This window comes from Amia ocellicauda, unplaced genomic scaffold (assembly GCF_036373705.1).
Source record: "Amia ocellicauda isolate fAmiCal2 unplaced genomic scaffold, fAmiCal2.hap1 HAP1_SCAFFOLD_55, whole genome shotgun sequence".
Taxonomy (NCBI): Eukaryota; Metazoa; Chordata; class Actinopteri; order Amiiformes; family Amiidae; genus Amia; species Amia ocellicauda.
In genome coordinates this window covers 440,438-455,083 of record NW_027102985.1, presented here as the reverse complement: position 1 = coordinate 455,083, position 14,646 = coordinate 440,438, and the positions used below count along the sequence as shown (strand labels likewise).

General features: G+C 46.5%; 16 non-coding genes and 24 pseudogenes across 16 annotated transcripts; all 40 read left to right on the top strand.

Annotated features, from left to right (window-relative positions):
• The first annotated feature begins 26 nt into the window (after positions 1 to 26).
• LOC136738252 (uncharacterized) lies at positions 27 to 165 on the top strand (annotated as a pseudogene).
• A 211-nt stretch (positions 166 to 376) lies between these two features.
• On the top strand, positions 377 to 495 carry LOC136737910 (5S ribosomal RNA). The gene has a single exon (XR_010812529.1). It is a non-coding gene; the product is annotated as a 5S ribosomal RNA (ribosomal RNA).
• A 210-nt stretch (positions 496 to 705) lies between these two features.
• LOC136738125 (5S ribosomal RNA) lies at positions 706 to 824 on the top strand. The gene has a single exon (XR_010812558.1). It is a non-coding gene; the product is annotated as a 5S ribosomal RNA (ribosomal RNA).
• A 217-nt stretch (positions 825 to 1,041) lies between these two features.
• On the top strand, positions 1,042 to 1,160 carry LOC136738160 (uncharacterized; annotated as a pseudogene).
• A 553-nt stretch (positions 1,161 to 1,713) lies between these two features.
• Positions 1,714 to 1,832, top strand: LOC136737974 (uncharacterized; annotated as a pseudogene).
• Positions 1,833 to 2,048: 216 nt separating this feature from the next.
• Positions 2,049 to 2,167, top strand: LOC136738249 (uncharacterized; annotated as a pseudogene).
• Positions 2,168 to 2,382: 215 nt separating this feature from the next.
• LOC136738117 (uncharacterized) lies at positions 2,383 to 2,501 on the top strand (annotated as a pseudogene).
• A 210-nt stretch (positions 2,502 to 2,711) lies between these two features.
• LOC136738158 (uncharacterized) lies at positions 2,712 to 2,830 on the top strand (annotated as a pseudogene).
• Positions 2,831 to 3,048: 218 nt separating this feature from the next.
• On the top strand, positions 3,049 to 3,167 carry LOC136738014 (uncharacterized; annotated as a pseudogene).
• A 218-nt stretch (positions 3,168 to 3,385) lies between these two features.
• Positions 3,386 to 3,504, top strand: LOC136738028 (uncharacterized; annotated as a pseudogene).
• A 216-nt stretch (positions 3,505 to 3,720) lies between these two features.
• LOC136738112 (5S ribosomal RNA) lies at positions 3,721 to 3,839 on the top strand. The gene has a single exon (XR_010812557.1). It is a non-coding gene; the product is annotated as a 5S ribosomal RNA (ribosomal RNA).
• Positions 3,840 to 4,392: 553 nt separating this feature from the next.
• On the top strand, positions 4,393 to 4,511 carry LOC136738099 (5S ribosomal RNA). Its single transcript, XR_010812555.1, has one exon. It is a non-coding gene; the product is annotated as a 5S ribosomal RNA (ribosomal RNA).
• Positions 4,512 to 4,721: 210 nt separating this feature from the next.
• LOC136738240 (uncharacterized) lies at positions 4,722 to 4,840 on the top strand (annotated as a pseudogene).
• Positions 4,841 to 5,063: 223 nt separating this feature from the next.
• Positions 5,064 to 5,182, top strand: LOC136738088 (5S ribosomal RNA). Its single transcript, XR_010812553.1, has one exon. It is a non-coding gene; the product is annotated as a 5S ribosomal RNA (ribosomal RNA).
• Positions 5,183 to 5,391: 209 nt separating this feature from the next.
• Positions 5,392 to 5,510, top strand: LOC136738192 (uncharacterized; annotated as a pseudogene).
• Positions 5,511 to 6,068: 558 nt separating this feature from the next.
• Positions 6,069 to 6,187, top strand: LOC136738286 (5S ribosomal RNA). Its single transcript, XR_010812588.1, has one exon. It is a non-coding gene; the product is annotated as a 5S ribosomal RNA (ribosomal RNA).
• Positions 6,188 to 6,412: 225 nt separating this feature from the next.
• LOC136738165 (uncharacterized) lies at positions 6,413 to 6,531 on the top strand (annotated as a pseudogene).
• Positions 6,532 to 6,752: 221 nt separating this feature from the next.
• On the top strand, positions 6,753 to 6,871 carry LOC136737908 (5S ribosomal RNA). Its single transcript, XR_010812527.1, has one exon. It is a non-coding gene; the product is annotated as a 5S ribosomal RNA (ribosomal RNA).
• A 210-nt stretch (positions 6,872 to 7,081) lies between these two features.
• LOC136738209 (uncharacterized) lies at positions 7,082 to 7,200 on the top strand (annotated as a pseudogene).
• A 224-nt stretch (positions 7,201 to 7,424) lies between these two features.
• Positions 7,425 to 7,543, top strand: LOC136737879 (5S ribosomal RNA). The gene has a single exon (XR_010812499.1). It is a non-coding gene; the product is annotated as a 5S ribosomal RNA (ribosomal RNA).
• Positions 7,544 to 7,753: 210 nt separating this feature from the next.
• On the top strand, positions 7,754 to 7,872 carry LOC136738208 (uncharacterized; annotated as a pseudogene).
• A 224-nt stretch (positions 7,873 to 8,096) lies between these two features.
• LOC136738253 (5S ribosomal RNA) lies at positions 8,097 to 8,215 on the top strand. The gene has a single exon (XR_010812572.1). It is a non-coding gene; the product is annotated as a 5S ribosomal RNA (ribosomal RNA).
• Positions 8,216 to 8,763: 548 nt separating this feature from the next.
• LOC136738194 (5S ribosomal RNA) lies at positions 8,764 to 8,881 on the top strand. Its single transcript, XR_010812564.1, has one exon. It is a non-coding gene; the product is annotated as a 5S ribosomal RNA (ribosomal RNA).
• Positions 8,882 to 9,098: 217 nt separating this feature from the next.
• On the top strand, positions 9,099 to 9,217 carry LOC136738285 (5S ribosomal RNA). The gene has a single exon (XR_010812587.1). It is a non-coding gene; the product is annotated as a 5S ribosomal RNA (ribosomal RNA).
• Positions 9,218 to 9,442: 225 nt separating this feature from the next.
• On the top strand, positions 9,443 to 9,561 carry LOC136738146 (uncharacterized; annotated as a pseudogene).
• A 220-nt stretch (positions 9,562 to 9,781) lies between these two features.
• On the top strand, positions 9,782 to 9,899 carry LOC136738171 (5S ribosomal RNA). The gene has a single exon (XR_010812562.1). It is a non-coding gene; the product is annotated as a 5S ribosomal RNA (ribosomal RNA).
• A 210-nt stretch (positions 9,900 to 10,109) lies between these two features.
• Positions 10,110 to 10,228, top strand: LOC136738239 (uncharacterized; annotated as a pseudogene).
• Positions 10,229 to 10,452: 224 nt separating this feature from the next.
• On the top strand, positions 10,453 to 10,571 carry LOC136737898 (5S ribosomal RNA). Its single transcript, XR_010812518.1, has one exon. It is a non-coding gene; the product is annotated as a 5S ribosomal RNA (ribosomal RNA).
• A 210-nt stretch (positions 10,572 to 10,781) lies between these two features.
• LOC136737921 (uncharacterized) lies at positions 10,782 to 10,899 on the top strand (annotated as a pseudogene).
• A 216-nt stretch (positions 10,900 to 11,115) lies between these two features.
• On the top strand, positions 11,116 to 11,233 carry LOC136737971 (uncharacterized; annotated as a pseudogene).
• A 216-nt stretch (positions 11,234 to 11,449) lies between these two features.
• LOC136738076 (5S ribosomal RNA) lies at positions 11,450 to 11,568 on the top strand. The gene has a single exon (XR_010812552.1). It is a non-coding gene; the product is annotated as a 5S ribosomal RNA (ribosomal RNA).
• A 221-nt stretch (positions 11,569 to 11,789) lies between these two features.
• Positions 11,790 to 11,908, top strand: LOC136738064 (5S ribosomal RNA). Its single transcript, XR_010812551.1, has one exon. It is a non-coding gene; the product is annotated as a 5S ribosomal RNA (ribosomal RNA).
• Positions 11,909 to 12,118: 210 nt separating this feature from the next.
• On the top strand, positions 12,119 to 12,236 carry LOC136738015 (uncharacterized; annotated as a pseudogene).
• Positions 12,237 to 12,455: 219 nt separating this feature from the next.
• Positions 12,456 to 12,574, top strand: LOC136738224 (5S ribosomal RNA). The gene has a single exon (XR_010812569.1). It is a non-coding gene; the product is annotated as a 5S ribosomal RNA (ribosomal RNA).
• A 210-nt stretch (positions 12,575 to 12,784) lies between these two features.
• LOC136738022 (uncharacterized) lies at positions 12,785 to 12,903 on the top strand (annotated as a pseudogene).
• A 220-nt stretch (positions 12,904 to 13,123) lies between these two features.
• Positions 13,124 to 13,242, top strand: LOC136737984 (uncharacterized; annotated as a pseudogene).
• Positions 13,243 to 13,462: 220 nt separating this feature from the next.
• On the top strand, positions 13,463 to 13,580 carry LOC136738094 (uncharacterized; annotated as a pseudogene).
• A 209-nt stretch (positions 13,581 to 13,789) lies between these two features.
• LOC136738143 (uncharacterized) lies at positions 13,790 to 13,908 on the top strand (annotated as a pseudogene).
• A 217-nt stretch (positions 13,909 to 14,125) lies between these two features.
• Positions 14,126 to 14,244, top strand: LOC136738245 (uncharacterized; annotated as a pseudogene).
• A 213-nt stretch (positions 14,245 to 14,457) lies between these two features.
• On the top strand, positions 14,458 to 14,576 carry LOC136738172 (uncharacterized; annotated as a pseudogene).
• The last annotated feature ends 70 nt before the right edge of the window (positions 14,577 to 14,646 follow it).

Genomic DNA, 14,646 nt, shown 5'->3' with positions numbered 1-14,646 from the left:
GAGACATCATGCAGCCCGGCCTCTTGGCTTGCGGCCACACCGTCCTGATCGCGCCCGATCTTGCCCGATCTTGCCCGATCTTGTCAGATCTCGGAAGCTAAACGGGGCAGGACCTGGTCAGTACTTAAATGTGAGACCTCCTGGAAATACCAGGTGCTGCCAGCTTTTTACGTCTCCTGGGGAACTTCATCGTAGCTCTTAATACTCTCTTTCAGTCTGGAGAAGATATAATTGAAGAATTGTACACGTACCCGGCTACTTTCAACACCCTTTGCTGCACTGATATTTTTCCCTCCATTTTTTTTTTTTTTTTTTTGCTGGAAGTTCCGTCAATACCCGCCAACCTTTAGGAGACATCATGCAGCCAGGCCTTTCGGCTTGTGGCCACACCGTCCTGAATGCGCCAGATCTCGTCAGATCTCGGAAGCTAAACGGGGCAGGGCCTGGTCAGTACTTGGATGGGAGACCTCCTAGAAATACCAGGTGCTGCAAGCTTTTTACGTCTCCTGGGTAACTTCATCGTAGCTCTTAATACTCTCTTTCTGTCTCCAGGAGATATAATTGAAGTATTGTACACGTACCCAGCTACTGTCAACACCCTTTGCTGCACTGATATTTTTCCATCCATTTTTTTTTTTTTTTTTTGCTGGAAGTTCCGTCAATACCTGCCAACCTTTAGGAGACATCATGCAGCCAGGCCTTTCGGCTTGTGGCCACACCGTCCTGAATGCGCCCGATCTCGTCAGATCTCGGAAGCTAAACGGGGCAGGGCCTGGTCAGTACTTGGATGGGAGACCTCCTAGAAATACCAGGTGCTGCAAGCTTTTTACGTCTCCTGGGTAACTTCATCGTAGCTCTTAATACTCTCTTTCTGTCTCCAGGAGATATAATTGAAGAATTGTACACGTACCCGGCTACTTTCAACACCCTTTCCTGCACTGATATTTTTCCCTCCATTTTTCTATTTTTTTTTTTTTTTTTGCTGGAAATTCCGTCAATACCCGCCAGCCTTTAAGAGACATCATGCAGCCAGGCATCTCGGCTTGCGGCCACACCATCCTGAACTCGCCCGATCTCGTCAGATCTTGGAAGCTAAACGGGGCAGGACCTGGTCGGTACATGAATGTGAGACCTCCTGGAAATACCTGGTGCTGCAAGCTTTTACGTCTCCTGGGTAACTTCATCGTAGCTCTTAATACTCTCTTTCTGTCTACAGGAGATATAATTGAAGAATTGTACACGTACTAGGCTACTTTCAACACCCTTTGCTGCACTGATATTTTTCCCTCCATTTTTCTTTTTATTTTATTTTTTTGCTGGAAGTTCCGTCAATACCCGCCAGCCTTAAAGAGACATCATGCAGCCGGGCCTCTCGGCTTTCGGCCACACCATCCTGAACGCGCATGATATCGTCAGATCTCGGAAGCTTAACGGGGCAGGACCTGGTCAGTACTTGAATGTGAGACCTCCTGGAAATACCAGGTGCTGCAAGCTTTTACGTCTCCTGGGTAACTTTATCGTAGCTCCTAATACTCTCTTTCAGTCTGCAGGAGATATAATTGAAGAATTGTACACGTACCCGGCTACTTTCAACACCCTTTCCTGCACTGATATTTTTCTCTCCATTTTTCTATTTTTTTTTTTTTTTTTTTTGCTGGAAGTTCCGTCAATACCCGCCAACCTTTAAGAGACATCATGCAGCCAGGCCTCTTGGCTTTCGGCCACACCGTCCTGAATGCGCCTGATCTCGTCAGATCTCGGAAGCTAAACGGGGCAGGGCCTGGTCAGTACTTGGATGGGAGACCTCCTAGAAATACCAGGTGCTGCAAGCTTTTTACGTCTCCTGGGTAACTTCATCGTAGCTCTTAATACTCTCTTTCTGTCTCCAGGAGATATAATTGAAGAATTGTACACGTACCCGGCTACTTTCAAAACCCTTTGCTGCACTGATATTTTTCCCTCCATTTTTCTTTTTTCTTTTTTTTTTTGCTGGAAGTTCCGTCAATACCCGCCAGCCTTAAAGAGACATCATGCAGCTGGGCCTCTCGGCTTTCGGCCAGACCGTCCTGAATGCGCATGATATCGTCAGATCTCGGAAGCTAAACGGGGCAGGACCTGGTCAGTACTTGAATGTGAGACCTCCTGGAAATACCAGGTGCTGCAAGCTTTTACGTCTCCTGGGTAACTTTATCGTAGCTCTTAATACTCTCTTTTTGTCTGGAGGAGATATAATTGAAGAATTGTACACGTACTAGCCTACTTTCAACACCCTTTGCTGCACTGATATTTTTCCCTCCATTTTTCTTTTTATTTTATTTTATTGCTGGAAGTTCCGTCAATATCCGCCAGCCTTTAAGAGACATCATGCAGCCAGGCCTCTCGGCTTGTAGTCACACCGTCCTGAACGCGCCCGATCATATCAGATTTCGGAAGCTTAACGGGGCAGGGCCTGGTCAGTACTTGGATGTGTGACCTCCTGGAAATACCAGGTGCTGCAAGCTTTTTACGTCTCCTGGGTAACTTCATCGTAGCTCTTAATACTCTCTTTCTGTCTCCAGGAGTTATAATTGAAGAATTGTACACGTACCCGGCTACTTTCAACACCCTTTGCTGCACTGGTATATTTCCCTCTATTTTTCTTTTTTTTTTTTGCTGGCAGTTCCGTCAATACCCGCCAGCCTTTAAGAGACATCATGCAGCCAGGCATCTCGGCTTGCGGCCACACCATCCTGAACTCGCCCGATCTCGTCAGATCTTGGAAGCTAAACGGGGCAGGACCTGGTCGGTACATGAATGTGAGACCTCCTGGAAATACCTGGTGCTGCAAGCTTTTACGTCTCCTGGGTAACTTTATCGTAGCTCTTAATACTCTCTTTCAGTCTGCAGGAGATATAAATGAAGAATTGTACACGTACCCGGCTACTTTCAACACCCTTTCCTGCACTGATATTTTTCCCTCCATTTTTCTATTTTTTTTTTTTTTTTTTTGCTGGAAGTTCCGTCAATACCCGCCAACCTTTAAGAGACATCATGCAGCCAGGCCTTTTGGCTTGTGGCCACACCGTCCTGAATGCGCCCGATCTCGTCAGATCTCGGAAGCTAAACGGGGCACGGCCTGGTCAGTACTTGGATGGGAGACTTCCTAGAAATACCAGGTGCTGCAAGCTTTTTACGTCTCCTGGGTAACTTCATCGTAGCTCTTAATACTCTCTTTCTGTCTCCAGGAGATATAATTGAAGAGTTGTACACGTACCTGGCTACTTTCAACACCCTTTCCTGCACTGATATTTTTCCCTCCATTTTTCTATTTTTTTTTTTTTTTTTTGCTGGAAATTCCGTCAATACCCGCCAGCCTTTAAGAGACTTCATGCAGCCAGGCATGTCGGCTTGCGGCCACACCGTCCTGAACGCGCCCGATCTCGTCAGATCTCGGAAGCTAAACGGGGCAGGACCTGGTCAGTACATGAATGTGAGACCTCCTGGAAATACCTGGTGCTGCAAGCTTTTACGTCTCCTGGGTAACTTTATCGTAGCTCTTAATACTCTCTATCTGTCTGGAGGAGATATAATTGAAGTATTGTACACGTACCCAGCTACTGTCAACACCATTTGCTGCACTGATATTTTTCCATCCATTTTTCTTTTTTTTTTTTTTTTTTTGCTGGAAGTTCCGTCAATACCCGCCAACCTTTAAGAGACATCATGCAGCCAGGCCTTTCGGCTTGTGGCCACACCGTCCTGAATGCGCCCGATCTCGTCAGATCTCGGAAGCTAAACGGGGCAGGGCCTGGTCAGTACTTGGATGGGAGACCTCCTAGAAATACCAGGTGCTGCAAGCTTTTTACGTCTTCTGGGTAACTTCATCGTAGCTCTTAATACTCTCTTTCTGTCTCCAGGAGATATAATTGAAGAATTGTACACGTACCCGGCTACTTTCAACACCCTTTGCTGCACTGGTATATTTCCCTGTATTTTTCTTTTTTTTTTTTGCTGGCAGTTCCGTCAATACCCGCCAGCCTTTAAGAGACATCATGCAGCCAGGCATCTCGGTTTGCGGCCACACCATCCTGAACGCGCCCTATCTCGTCAGATCTCGGAAGCTAAACGGGGCAGGACCTGGTCAGTACATGAAAGTGAGACCTCCTGGAAATACCTAGTTCTGCAAGCTTTTACGTCTCCTGGGTAACTTTATCGTAGGTCTTAATACTCTCTCTCTTTCTGGAGGAGATATAATTGAAGTACTGTACACGTATCCAGCTACTGTCAACACCCTTTGCTGCACTGATATTTTTCCATCCATTTTTCTTTTTTCTTTTTTTTTTTTTTTTTTTTGCTGGAAGTTCCGTCAATACCCGCCAACCTTTAAGAGACATCATGCAGCCAGGCCTTTCGGCTTGTGGCCACACCGTCCTGAATGCGCCCGATCTCGTCAGATCTCGGAAGCTAAACGGGGCAGGGCCTGGTCAGTACTTGGATGGGAGACCTCCTAGAAATACCAGGTGCTGCAAGCTTTTTACGTCTCCTGGGTAACTTCATCGTAGCTCTTAATACTCTCTTTCTGTCTCCAGGAGATATAATTGAAGAATTGTACACGTACCCGGCTACTTTCAACACCCTTTGCTGCACTGGTATATTTCCCTCTATTTTTCTTTTTTTTTTTTGCTGGCAGTTCCGTCAATACCCGCCAGCCTTTAAGAGACATCATGCAGCCAGGCATCTCGGCTTGCGGCCACACCATCCTGAACGCGCCCTATCTCGTCAGATCTCGGAAGCTAAACGGGGCAGGACCTGGTCAGTACTTGAAAGTGAGACCTCCTGGAAATACCTAGTTCTGCAAGCTTTTACGTCTCCTGGGTAACTTTATCGTAGCTCTTAATACTCTCTCTCTGTCTGGAGGAGATATAATTGAAGTACTGTACACGTATCCAGCTACTGTCAACACCCTTTGCTGCACTGATATTTTTCCATCCATTTTTCTTTTTTCTTTTTTTCTTTTTTTTTTTGCTGGAAGTTCCGTCAATACCCGCCAACCTTTAAGAGACATCATGCAGCCAGGCCTTTCGGCTTGTGGCCACACCGTCCTGAATGCGCCCGATCTCGTCAGATCTCGGAAGCTAAACGGGGCAGGGCCTGGTCAGTACTTGGATGGGAGACCTCCTAGAAATACCAGGTGCTGCAAGCTTTTTACGTCTCCTGGGTAACTTCATCGTAGCTCTTAATACTCTCTTTCTGTCTCCAGGAGATATAATTGAAGAATTGTACACGTACCCGGCTACTTTCAACACCCTTTGCTGCACTGGTATATTTCCCTCTATTTTTCTTTTTTTTTTTGCTGGCAGTTCCGTCAATACCCACCAGCCTTTAAGAGACATCATGCAGCCAGGCATCTCGGCTTGCGGCCACACCATCCTGAACGCGCCCGATCTCGTCAGATCTCGGAAGCTAAACGCGGCAGGACCTGGTCAGTACATGAAAGTGAGACCTCCTGGAAATACCTAGTGCTGCAAGCTTTTACGTCTCCTGGGTAACTTTATCGTAGCTCTTAATACTCTCTCTCTGTCTGGAGGAGATATTATTGAAGAATTGTACACGTACCCGGCTACTTTCAAAACCCTTTGCTGCACTGATATTTTTCCCTCCATTTTTCTTTTTTCTTTTTTTTTTTGCTGGAAGTTCCGTCAATACCCGCCAGCCTTAAAGAGACATCATGCAGCTGGGCCTCTCGGCTTTCGGCCACACCGTCCTGAATGCGCATGATATCGTCAGATTTCGGAAGCTAAACGGGGCAGGACCTGGTCAGTACATGAATGTGAGACCTCCTGGAAATACCTGGTGCTGCAAGCTTTTACGTCTCCTGGGTAACTTTATCGTAGCTCTTAATACTCTCTATCTGTCTGGAGGAGATATAATTGAAGTATTGTACACGTATCCAGCTACTGTCAACACCCTTTGCTGCCCTGATATTTTTCCATCCATTTTTCTTTTTTCTTTTTTTATATTTTTTTTTTGCTGGAAGTTCCGTCAATACCCGCCAACCATTAAGAGACATCATGCAGCCAGGCCTTTCGGCTTGTGGCCACACCGTCCTGAATGCGCCTGATCTCGTCAGATCTCGGAAGCTAAACGGGGCAGGGCCTGGTCAGTACTTGGATGGGAGACCTCCTAGAAATACCAGGTGCTGCAAGCTTTTTACGTCTCCTGGGTAACTTCATCGTAGCTCTTAATACTCTCTCTCTGTCTGGAGGAGATATAATTGAAGTATTGTACACGTATCCAGCTACTGTCAACACCCTTTGCTGCACTGATATTTTTCCATCCATTTTTCTTTTTTCTTTTTTTATATTTTTTTTTTGCTGGAAGTTCCGTCAATACCCGCCAACCTTTAAGAGACATCATGCAGCCAGGCATCTCGGCTTCCGGCCACACCATCCTGAAGACGCAAGATCTCGTCAGATCTCGGAAGAAAAACTGGGCAGGGCCTGGTCAGTAATTGGATGGGTGACCTCCTGGAAATACCAGGTGCTGAAAGCTTTTTACATCTGCTGGGTAACTTCAGCGTAGCTCTTAATACTCTCATTCAGTCTGGAGGAGATATAATTGAAGAATTGTACATGTACCCGGCTACTTTCAACACCCTGTCCTGCACTGATATTTTTCCCTCCATTTTTCTATTTATTTATTTTTTATTTTTTGCTGGAAGTTCTGTCAATACCCGCCAGCCTTTAAGAGACATCATGCAGCCCGGCCTCTTGGCTTGTGGCCACACCGTCCTGAACACGCCCGATCTCGTCAGATCTCGGAAGCTAAACGGGGCAGGGCCTCGTCAGTACTTGGATGGGTGACCTCCTGGAAATACCAGGTGCTGCAAGCTTTTTACGTCTCCTGGGTAACTTCATCGTAGCTCTTAATACTCTCTTTCTGTCTCCAGGAGATATAATTGAAGAATTGTACACGTACCCGGCTACTTTCAACACCCTTTACTGCACTGGTATATTTCCCTCTATTTTTCATTTTTTTTTTTGCTGGCAGTTCCGTCAATACCCGCCAGCCTTTAAGAGACATCATGCAGCCAGGCATCTCGGCTTGCGGCCACACCATCCTGAACGCGCCCGATCTCGTCAGATCTCGGAAGCTAAACGGGGCAGGACCTGGTCAGTACATGAAAGTGAGACCTCCTGGAAATACCTAGTTCTGCAAGCTTTTACGTCTCCTGGGTAACTTTATCGTAGCTCTTAATACTCTCTCTCTGTCTGGAGGAGATATAATTGAAGTATTGCACACGTATCCAGCTACTGTCAACACCCTTTGCTGCACTGATATTTTTCCATCCATTTTTCTTTTTTCTATTTTTTTTTTTTTTTTTTGCTGGAAGTTCCGTCAATACCCGCCAACCTTTAAGAGACATCATGCAGCCAGGCCTTTCGGCTTGTGGCCACACCGTCCTGAATGCGCCCGATCTCGTCAGATCTCGGAAGCTAAACGGGGCAGGGCCTCGTCAGTACTTGGATGGGTGACCTCCTGGAAATACCAGGTGCTGCAAGCTTTTTACGTCTCCTGGGTAACTTCATCGTAGCTCTTAATACTCTCTTTCTGTCTCCAGGAGATATAATTGAAGAATTGTACACGTACCCGGCTACTTTCAACACCCTTTGCTGCACTGGTATATTTCCCTCTATTTTTCATTTTTTTTTTTGCTGGCAGTTCCGTCAATACCCGCCAGCCTTTAAGAGACATCATGCAGCCAGGCATCTCGGCTTGCGGCCACACCATCCTGAACGCGCCCGATCTCGTCAGATCTCGGAAGCTAAACGGGGCAGGACCTGGTCAGTACATGAAAGTGAGACCTCCTGGAAATACCTAGTTCTGCAAGCTTTTACGTCTCCTGGGTAACTTTATCGTAGCTCTTAATACTCTCTCTCTGTCTGGAGGAGATATAATTGAAGTATTGCACACTTATCCAGCTACTGTCAACACCCTTTGCTGCACTGATATTTTTCCATCCATTTTTCTTTTTTCTATTTTTTTTTTTTTTTTTTGCTGGAAGTTCCGTCAATACCCGCCAACCTTTAAGAGACATCATGCAGCCAGGCCTTTCGGCTTGTGGCCACACCGTCCTGAATGCGCCCGATCTCGTCAGATCTCGGAAGCTAAACAAGGCAGGGCCTGGTCAGTACTTGGATGGGAGACCTCCTAGAAATACCAGGTGCTGCAAGCTTTTTACGTCTCCTGCGTAACTTCATCGTAGCTCTTAATACTCTCTTTCTGTCTCCAGGAGATATAATTGAAGAATTGTACACGTACCCGGCTACTTTCAACACCCTTTGCTGCACTGGTATATTTCCCTCTATTTTTCTTTTTTTTTTTTGCTGGCAGTTCCGTCAATACCCGCCAGCCTTAAAGAGACATCATGCAGCTGGGCCTCTCGGCTTTCGGCCACACCGTCCTGAATGCGCATGATATCGTCAGATTTCGGAAGCTAAACGGGGCAGGACCTGGTCAGGACTTGAATGTGAGACCTCCTGGAAATACCTGGTGCTGCAAGCATTTTACGTCTCCTGGGAAACTTCATCGTAGCTCTTAATACTCTCTATCTGTCTGGAGGAGATATAATTGAAGTATTGTACACGTACCCGGCTACTTTCAACAGCCTTTGCTGCACTGATATTTTTCCCTCCATTTTCCATTTTTTTTTTTTTTTTTTTTGCTGGAAGTTCCGTCAATACCCGCCAGCCTTTAAGAGACATCATGCAGCCAGGCCTCTTGGCTTGCGGCCACACCGTCCTGAACGCGCCCGATCTCATCTGATCTCGGAAGCTAACGGGGCAGGGCCTGGTCAGTACTTGGATGGGTGACCTCCTGGAAATACCAGGTGCTGCAAGCTTTTTACGTCTCCTGGGTAACTTCATCATAGCTCTTAATACTCTCTTTCAGTCTGTAGGAGATATTATTGAAGAATTGTACACGTACCCGGCTACTTTCAAAACCCTTTGCTGCACTGATATTTTTCCCTCCATTTTTCTTTTTTCTTTTTTTTTTTTGCTGGAAGTTCCGTCAATACCCGCCAACCTTTAAGAGACATCATGCAGCCAGGCCTTTCGGCTTGTGGCCACACCGTCCTGAATGCGCCTGATCTCGTCAGATCTCGGAAGCTAAACGGGGCAGGGCCTGGTCAGTACTTGGATGGGAGACCTCCTAGAAATACCAGGTGCTGCAAGCTTTTTACGTCTCCTGGGTAACTTCATCGTAGCTCTTAATACTCTCTCTCTGTCTGGAGGAGATATAATTGAAGTATTGTACACGTATCCAGCTACTGTCAACACCCTTTGCTGCACTGATATTTTTCCATCCATTTTTCTTTTTTCTTTTTTTATATTTCTTTTTTGCTGGAAGTTCCGTCAATACCCGCCAACCTTTAAGAGACATCATGCAGCCAGGCATCTCGGCTTGCGGCCACACCATCCTGAAGACGCAAGATCTCGTCAGATCTCGGAAGAAAAACTGGGCAGGGCCTGGTCAGTAATTGGATGGGTGACCTCCTGGAAATACCAGGTGCTGAAAGCTTTTTACGTCTCCTGGGTAACTTCAGCGTAGCTCTTAATACTCTCATTCAGTCTGGATGAGATATAATTGAAGTATTGTACACGTACCCGGCTACTTTCAACAGCCTTTGCTGCACTGATATTTTTCCCTCCATTTTCCATTTTTTTTTTTTTTTTTTTTTGCTGGAAGTTCCGTCAATACCCGCCAGCCTTTAAGAGACATCATGCAGCCAGGCCTCTTGGCTTGCGGCCACACCGTCCTGAACGCGCCCGATCTCATCAGATCTCGGAAGCTAACGGGGCAGGGCCTGGTCAGTACTTGGATGGGTGACCTCCTGGAAATACCAGGTGCTGCAAGCTTTTTACGTCTCCTGGGTAACTTCATCGTAGCTCTTAATACTCTCTTTCTGTCTCCAGGAGATATAATTGAAGAATTGTACACGTACCCGGCTACTTTCAACACCCTTTGCTGCACTGGTATATTTCCCTCTATTTTTCATTTTTTTTTTTGCTGGCAGTTCCGTCAATACCCGCCAGCCTTTAAGAGACATCATGCAGCCAGGAATCTCGGCTTGCGGCCACACCATCCTGAACGCGCCCGATCTCGTCAGATCTCGGAAGCTAAACGGGGCAGGACCTGGTCAGTACATGAAAGTGAGACCTGCTGGAAATACCTAGTTCTGCAAGCTTTTACGTCTCCTGGGTAACTTTATCGTAGCTCTTAATACTCTCTCTCTGTCTGGAGGAGATATAATTGAAGTATTGCACACGTATCCAGCTACTGTCAACACCCTTTGCTGCACTGATATTTTTCCATCCATTTTTCTTTTTTCTATTTTTTTTTTTTTTTTTTGCTGGAAGTTCCGTCAATACCCGCCAACCTTTAAGAGACATCATGCAGCCAGGCCTTTCGGCTTGTGGCCACACCGTCCTGAATGCGCCCGATCTCGTCAGATCTCGGAAGCTAAACAAGGCAGGGCCTGGTCAGTACTTGGATGGGAGACCTCCTAGAAATATCAGGTGCTGCAAGCTTTTTACGTCTCCTGGGTAACTTCATCGTAGCTCTTAATACTCTCTTTCTGTCTCCAGGAGATATAATTGAAGAATTGTACACGTACCCGGCTACTTTCAACACCCTTTGCTGCACTGGTATATTTCCCTCTATTTTTCTTTTTTTTTTTTGCTGGCAGTTCCGTCAATACCCGCCAGCCTTTAAGAGACGTCATGCAGCCAGGCATCTCGGCTTGCGGCCACACCATCCTGAACGCGCCCGATCTCGTCAGATCTCGGAAGCTAACGGGGCAGGGCCTGGTCAGTACTTGGATGGGAGACCTCCTAGAAATACCAGGTGCTGCAAGCTTTTTACGTCTCCTGGGTAACTTCATCATAGCTCTTAATACTCTCTTTCAGTCTGTAGGAGATATTATTGAAGAATTGTACACGTACCCGGCTACTTTCAAAACCCTTTGCTGCACTGATATTTTTCCCTCCATTTTTCTTTTTTCTTTTTTCTTTTGCTGGAAGTTCCGTCAATACCCGCCAGCCTTAAAGAGACATCATGCAGCTGGGCCTCTCGGCTTTCGGCCACACCGTCCTGAACGCGCCCGATCTCATCTGATCTCGGAAGCTAACGGGGCAGGGCCTGGTCAGTACTTGGATGGGTGACCTCCTGGAAATACCAGGTGCTGCAAGCTTTTTACGTCTCCTGGGTAACTTCATCATAGCTCTTAATACTCTCTTTCAGTCTGTAGGAGATATTATTGAAGAATTGTACACGTACCCGGCTACTTTCAAAACCCTTTGCTGCACTGATATTTTTCCCTCCATTTTTCTTTTTTCTTTTTTTTTTTGCTGGAAGTTCCGTCAATACCCGCCAACCTTTAAGAGACATCATGCAGCCAGGCCTTTCGGCTTGTGGCCACACCGTCCTGAATGCGCCCGATCTCGTCAGATCTCGGAAGCTAAACGGGGCAGGGCCTGGTCAGTACTTGGATGGGAGACCTCCTAGAAATACCAGGTGCTGCAAGCTTTTTACGTCTCCTGGGTAACTTCATCGTAGCTCTTAATACTCTCTTTCTGTCTCCAGGAGATATAATTGAAGAATTGTACACGTACCCGGCTACTTTCAACACCCTTTCCTGCACTGATATTTTTCCCTCCATTTTTCTATTTTTTTTTTTTTTTTTTTTTGCTGGAAGTTCCGTCAATACCCGCCAACCTTTAAGAGACATCATGCAGCCAGGCCTTTCGGCTTGTGGCCACACCGTCCTGAATGCGCCCGATCTCGTCAGATCTCGGAAGCTAAACGGGGCAGGGCCTGGTCAGTACTTGGATGGGAGACCTCCTAGAAATACCAGGTGCTGCAAGCTTTTTACGTCTCCTGGGTAACTTCATCGTAGCACTTAATACTCTCTTTCTGTCTCCAGGAGATATAATTGAAGAATTGTACATGTACCCGGCTACTTTCAACACCCTTTGCTGCACTGGTATATTTCCCTATATTTTTCTTTTTTTTTTTTGCTGGCAGTTCCGTCAATACCCGCCAGCCTTTAAGAGACGTCATGCAGCCAGGCATCTTGGCTTGCGGCCACACCATCCTGAACGCGCCCGATCTCGTCAGATCTCGGAAGCTATCGGGGCAGGGCCTGGTCAGTACTTGGATGGGAGACCTCCTAGAAATACCAGGTGCTGCAAGCATTTTACGTCTCCTGGGTAACTTCATCATAGCTCTTAATACTCTCTTTCAGTCTGTAGGAGATATTATTGAAGAATTGTACACGTACCCGGCTACTTTCAAAACCCTTTGCTGCACTGATATTTTTCCCTCCATTTTCCATTTTTTTTTTTTTTTTTTTTGCTGGAAGTTCCGTCAATACCCGCCAGCCTTTAAGAGACATCATGCAGCCAGGCCTCTTGGCTTGCGGCCACACCGTCCTGAACGCGCCCGATCTCATCTGATCTCGGAAGCTAAACGGGGCAGGGCCTGGTCAGTACTTGGATGGGAGACCTCCTAGAAATACCAGGTGCTGCAAGCTTTTTACGTCTCCTGGGTAACTTCATCGTAGCTCTTAATACTCTCTTTCTGTCTCCAGGAGATATAATTGAAGAATTGTACATGTACCCGGCTACTTTCAACACCCTTTGCTGCACTGGTATATTTCCCTCTATTTTTCTTTTTTTTTTTTGCTGGCAGTTCCGTCAATACCCGCCAGCCTTTAAGAGACGTCATGCAGCCAGGCATCTCGGCTTGCGGCCACATCATCCTGAACGCGCCCAATCTCGTCAGATTTCGGAAGCTAAACGGGGCAGGGCCTGGTCAGTACTTGGATGGGAGACCTCCTAGAAATACCAGGTGCTGCAAGCCTTTTACGTCTCCTGGGTAACTTCATTGTAGCTCTTAATACTCTCTTTCTGTCTCCAGGAGATATAATTGAAGAATTGTACACGTACCCGGCTACTTTCAACACCCTTTCCTGCACTGATATTTTTCCCTCCATTTTTCTATTTTTTTTTTTTTTTTTTTTGCTGGAAATTCCGTCAATACCCGCCAGCCTTTAAGAGACATCATGCAGCCAGACATCTCGGCTTGTGGCCACACCGTCCTGAACGCGCCCGATCTCGTCAGATCTCGGAAGCTAAACGGGGCAGGACCTGGTCAGTACTTGAATGTGAGACCTCCTGGAAATACCTGGTGCTGCAAGCTTTTACGTCTCCTGGGTAACTTTATCGTAGCTCTTAATACTCTCTATCTGTCTGGAGGAGATATAATTGAAGAATTGTACACGTACCCGGCTACTTTCAACACCCTTTCCTGCACTGATATTTTTCCCTCCATTTTTCTATTTTTTTTTTTTTTTTCTTTTGCTGGAAGTTCCGTCAATACCCGACAACCTTTAAGAGACATCATGCAGCCAGGCCTTTCGGCTTGTGGCCACACCGTCCTGAATGCGCCCGATCTCGTCAGATCTCGGAAGCTGAACGGGGCAGGGTCTGGTCAGTACTTGGATGGGAGACCTCCTAGAAATACCAGTGCTGCAAGCTTTTTACGTCTCCTGGGTAACTTCATCGTAGCTCTTAATACTCTCTTTCTGTCTCCAGGAGATATAATTGAAGAATTGTACACGTACCCGGCTACTTTCAACACCCTTTGCTGCACTGGTATATTTCCCTGTATTTTTCTTTTTTTTTTTGCTGGCAGTTCCGTCAATACCCGCCAGCCTTTAAGAGACATCATGCAGCCAGGCATCTCGGCTTGCGGCCACACCATACTGAACGCGCCCGATCTCGTCAGATCTCGGAAGCTAAACGGGGCAGGACCTGGTAAGTACATGAATGTGAGACCGCCTGGAAATACCTAGTGCTGCAAGCTTTTACGTCTCCTGGGTAACTTTATCGTAGCTCTTAATACTCTCTATCTGTCTGGAGGAGATATAATTGAAGAATTGTACATGTACCCGGCTACTTTCAACACCCTTTGCTGCACTGATATTTTTCCCTCCCTTTTTCTATTTTTTTTTTTTTTTTTTGCTGGAAGTTCCATCAATACCCTCCAGCCTTTAAGAGACATCATACAGCCAGGCCTCTTGGCTTGCAACCACACCGTCCTGAACGCGCCCCATCTCGTCAGATCTCGGAAGCTAAACGGGGCAGGGCCTGGTCATTACTTGAATGTGGGACCTCCTGGAAATACCTGGTTCTGCAAGCTTTTTACGTCTCCTGGGTAACTATATCGTAGCTCTTAATACTCTCTTTCTGTCTGGAGGAGATATAATTGAAGTATTGTACACGTACCTGGCTACTTTCAACATCCTTTGCTGCACTGATATTTTTCCCTCCGTTTTTCTTTTTTTTTTTTTTTGCTGGAAGTTCCGTCAATACCCGCCAACCATTAAGAGACATCATGCAACCAGGCCTCTCGGCTTGTGTCCACACCGTCCTGAACGCGCTCGATCTCGTCAGATCGCGTAAGCTGAACGGGGCAGGTCCTGGTCAGTACTTGGATGGGTGACCTCCTGGAAATACCAGGTGCTACAAGCTTTATACGTCTCTTGGGTAACTTCATCGTAGCTCGTAATACTCTCTTTCTGTCTGGAGGAGATATAATTAA